Source organism: Ornithorhynchus anatinus, chromosome 8 (genome assembly GCF_004115215.2).
Source record: "Ornithorhynchus anatinus isolate Pmale09 chromosome 8, mOrnAna1.pri.v4, whole genome shotgun sequence".
NCBI classification, from domain to species: Eukaryota; Metazoa; Chordata; class Mammalia; order Monotremata; family Ornithorhynchidae; genus Ornithorhynchus; species Ornithorhynchus anatinus.
This window is the reverse complement of record NC_041735.1, coordinates 24,636,222-24,640,989: the sequence shown is the minus strand read 5'-3', so window position 1 is coordinate 24,640,989 and position 4,768 is coordinate 24,636,222. Positions and strand designations below refer to the sequence as shown.

Here is a 4,768-nt window from a genome sequence, read left to right as displayed (position 1 = left end):
CCCTGTTACTGATACCCGTGAAAAGTTTGTATAAGAGAGAGAAACAAATATATGGTTAGTGGGTCACTTTAATTGTCTGCGTTGCCTAAAAAAATATAAGTTTCAGTGACTGACTTGATTTCAATGTGGTAGAATCACAGCGAATTAGTACAGGCTGGCCTGTCATTAACCAAACAGTTTTCCAACACAGTTGTCAATTTCACTGTTAATTTCTGGTTTTCACCTTGCATAGGCAAAAAAGAGAAAAAAACCTAACCTCAAACACATTCAAAAAAAAAAAAAAAACTTCTCTTGGGGAAACAAAGAAAATTCCTGATTTCACAGGCGTTCATGCTTAAAAGAGGTCTTGCTACTTTATAGCTTGTGAAAGACAAAAGGGTTACTGCTTACTGGGATTTGATGTTTATCTCAGCATAGCAAATCAAAGTTTTACTGGGTTCAGAAATGCCAAAGCAGCACATTTTGTATTCCTATTCCTCAAAAAAAAAAAAAAAGAAAAAAGAAAAAACTGTCTGTAAGTGAAAAACATCTGCATCTAAAACAAGACAATTAACAACAAGACACGAGTGATGCTAACGGGGTTGGTCTATTTTCGGTCACCCGCTACGTGATCAGGAAAAGCAAAGAATGCAACTGCTTCAGTTAACCCTTCTTGAACCTTTGCCAAACTCTCCCCTTTATTTGGAATGGGAAGTGACTAGGATCATATTGCTCTTAGCAACAAAGCGGCCCCTTCATGCAAATCCAAGGGGATTGATAGAAGGAGGGTCTTTAAGGCTTTTAGAAATGATAGCTGGGAAATTCCCTGGCTATCTTCCCCATTAGTGAAAGGTTGCAGTGCTCCTGTGTAGGATTTTAAGTTGACAAGGCATCCTTTGGAGAATCAGGGAGATATTAAGTTAAGGAGCAAGTAATCAGACCTTTCTGGGGCCACTGCAGGCAGGATACTGACCTAAGAGGCCTGGGAGCAGGGGATGTGGTCTTGATTGGATGTTGAACGACCTACTGGATTTTATCTTTAGAAAACAGCGAGGCCTAGTGGAAAGAGCAGGAGCCTGGGAGTCAGAGGACCTGGGTCTTAATCCCGATTCCGCCGCTTGTCTGCTGTGTGACTCCTGGCAAGACTTTTCTTCGCCTCAGTTCGTTCATCTGCAAAATGAGTATTCAAAACCTGTTCCCCCTCCTACTTAGACTGTGAGTCTCACGCGAGACCTGATTATCTTGTACTTACCCCAGGGCTTTCCCCTCTCGGGATCGTATCTGGAGTTTCCAGTACGCTACCAGGCTCGGCTATGGGAGGGAGAGTCGAGCCGAGACATATCCATTCCATTCCTAGCTTGGTCAGTGGCTAGCGAGTGGAAGGCCATCTGCTACAAGTCGAAACTCACCTATGCTGGACCACAGCAGCATGGGAGAGAGTCAAGGGCGGAGACTCGAGTTTACTGCGCAGAGACGGCAATGGTAAACGACTTGCGTATTTTTACCGAGAAGACTCTATGGATCCACTACCAGACTGATTGCAGATGAAGAGTGGGGCGGGCTGGGAGACACGTGTCCATCGAGTCGCTATGGGTCGGAGGCGACTCGACGGCATGAGACAAGATAAGACCGTAGAGTTTAGCATAGTGCTCGACTCATAGTGATGGCTTAAGAAATACACAGCTATTAAGAATATCTTAACCAAAGGGTGTTCAAGCCTAGCAGCGGCCTGAGTACTATATAGCAACGTGGCTCGGTGGAAAGGGACCGGGCTTGGGAGTCGGTGGCTTGAAAAAATCCCGGCTCTGCCACTTGACAGCTGTGTGACCTTAGGCAAGTCACTTAACTTCTCTGTGCCTCAGTTACCTCATCTGTAAAATGGAGATGAAGACTGTGAGCCTCACGGCGTTCAACCTGATTACCCCGTATCTACCCCAGCGCTTACAACAGTGCTCTGCACATAGTAAGCGCTTAACAAATACCAACATTATTTATTTATTTATTTATTTATTTATTTATTTATTTATTTATTTATATAGCCAGTACCGCACAGACATTGGAAAGAGCTTCTGGTGGGCGGGCAACTTTACACAGTGAGCTAAACTCTAGACTGTGAACTCCTCCTGTAAATCATAAGTTCCTGTGGACATGGAAGGTGTCTACCAAGTCTCCTATACGGTACTCTCCCAAACTCTGCACACGTCACTGCTCTATTGATTGATTTACTGACCAACTCTGTTGTATTGTAGTTTCTCAAGTGTTTTGTACACTATTCTGTACGCAGCGCTCGATAAATACCACTGATTGATTAACTGATTCTGCAGTACTGTACTCTCCCAAGTACTTTGTACAATGGTCTCCACACAGTAAGCGCTCAGTAAATACCTTTAATTGACAGAATGGTATTGGAACCAACGAACAATCAGGCAGATCTGCTTCACTGGAATCTACCAGCCCTGTACTAAATCCCTCCAGGTACTTCCGTTATCTCCAAGCTCTTTACTGCTCCAGCTTCCGCCAGCTCCTGTGTCTTCCTTTCTCCTCGAAAACTCTCGTCCAACTATTGACCAGGATTGACTTTGCTTAGCTCGGGTGAATCTGATAAGGGCATCGTCTAAAATGAGATAGCCGAGGAGAAAATAGCCCCTTTTTCAGGACCTAAAGGCCAGGTCTGCGTGGGGCAAGGTATATCTTTTGAGAGGATTTTTTTAATGGAAAATTCCTCCCGTGACCTGCATCTACAGGGGGTAGATCTAATTCTCAGGGCCGAGCCAGTGCCTGAGGGAAAGCAGTGGCTAGTGAGCAGAGGGAGTGTGTTTTCAATGCTCTGTTTAAGCAGACTTGCCCCAGGTCACATCTCAGAGACCCTGGCACCAGAGCCCCCTCCTGATTGCCGGACTGCCCGCTGGGTTTCTCCGGCCCCATTTCTGCCTCAATTTGAGAAGCAGCGTGACATTTTGGAAAGAGCATGGGCTTGGGAGTCAGAGGTTCCGATCCCAGCTCTAACACTTATCTCCTCTGTGACCTTGGGGAAGTCACTTCTCTGTGCCTCAGTTCTCTCATTTGCAAAATAGGGTTTCAATCCTGTTCTCCCTCCTTAGATGCGAGCCCCTTGTGAGACCTGACCATAACTTATCTAGCCCAGTGCTTAGTACAGTGCTTGGCACATAATGATAACTATGGTGTTTGTTAAGCGCTTACTATGTGCCAGGCACTGTTCTCCGTGCTGGGGTGGTTACAAGTAAAGCAGATTGGACAGAGTCCCTGTCCCATTTGGGGCTCACAGGCTCAATCCCCATTTTACAGATGAGGTAACTGAGGCACAGAGAAGTGAAGTGACTTACCCAAGGTCACACAGCAGACAAGTGGCCGAGCCAGGATTAGAACCCATGACTTTCTGACTCCCGGCCCCGCTCTCTGTCCTCTGGCCATATGAACGTTTAACCAATACCACTTCCCAGCTGACACCTTGAATGGATAAGGAAATCCCCAGTGTCCCACACTGCCAACATTGAGTCTAGGAGGAGCTCAGCATCCCCTATCCTCCTGGACTGGGGATATGAATCAGCGTGGCTCACTGCAAAGATCCCGGGCTGGGAAGGCAGAGGTCATGGGTTCTAATCCCGGCTCCGCCGCTTGCCAGCTGTGTGACTTTGGGCAAGTCACTTCACTTCTCTGTGCCTCAGTTACCTCATCTGTATAATGGGGATTAACTGTGAGCCTCCCATAGGACAACCTGATTACCCTGTATCTCCCCCAGTGCTTAGAACAGTGCTCTGCACAAAGTAAGAACTTAACAAATACCAACATTATTATATGAATCAGCCAATCAATCGTATTTATTGAGTGTTTACTGTGTTCAGAGCACTGTACTGAGTTCATGGAAGAGTACAATGAAAAAGAGTTGGTAGACACATTCTGCTCGGCACATAGTAAGCGCTTAACAGATACCAACATTATTATTATTATTATTATTATTATTCCCAGCCTACAACGAATCAAAGAGGATCTATATCTGCATGAGGCCCAACGTATGTTTTGAAGCTGACCGTGAGCCAATCCCAAAATACTACAACTAATTTACTCTTGCCCAAAGTCCTTTGGTTGGAGTGAGAAGTGATTGGGATAGGATTGCACCATTAAAACCCATCAGGATCGGGGATGTTTTTGGATAGGAATATGAGTTCTAGAGAAGAATATGAGTTTTGCCTCATGCGGTGAAGCCAGAAAGTAGGAGGCCATAATCACTTAACCTCAAAATAGTTTCTCGTGAGATTCCCAATACTTAGAATCGTAGGTAATTTAATGTAGATTGCCACCAGGGCATTAGGCTTGCAGTCTTTCATTTAGACCCCAATATTTCAGCCAAGTTCTGGTTATTTGGCAGGACTTGGAGTCCGATCTTTCTTCAGACACTGAATTAAAATTAAGCATTTGGAAAAAAAACTCAACTTCGGTGAAAGGATTTTTTTTTTTTTTGTCTGTGGGGACTTCACCTTCAAACTGCTTTGATTTTTTTTTTTTCCCATGTCTGAGGGCTAGTGTTGAAGTAATGATGGATAAGGCCAGAGGGAAAGCTTGAGCAAATTTATAAAGGGCAAAAGTTAGTATCCCAGAGGATTAAAAGCAAGAAAGCCAATGGCAAGAAAGTCCTGGGGACTGAAAAGAACTATCAGACAGGGCCTGGCTACTAGGCTAAACAAGAATTGATTTACCTGGCAAACAAGGATGGGTAAGAACATCTAAAATCTGTTTTGGCACCCTTAACAATAAGGATTTTGTCAGGCAC

At 44.8% G+C, this 4,768-nt stretch overlaps 1 non-coding gene across 1 annotated transcript; it reads left to right on the top strand.

Annotated features, from left to right (window-relative positions):
- The first annotated feature begins 1,242 nt into the window (after positions 1-1,242).
- On the top strand, positions 1,243-1,378 carry LOC114814026. Its single transcript, XR_003761769.1, has one exon. It is a non-coding gene; the product is annotated as a small nucleolar RNA SNORA7 (small nucleolar RNA).
- Positions 1,379-4,768: the final 3,390 nt, after the last annotated feature.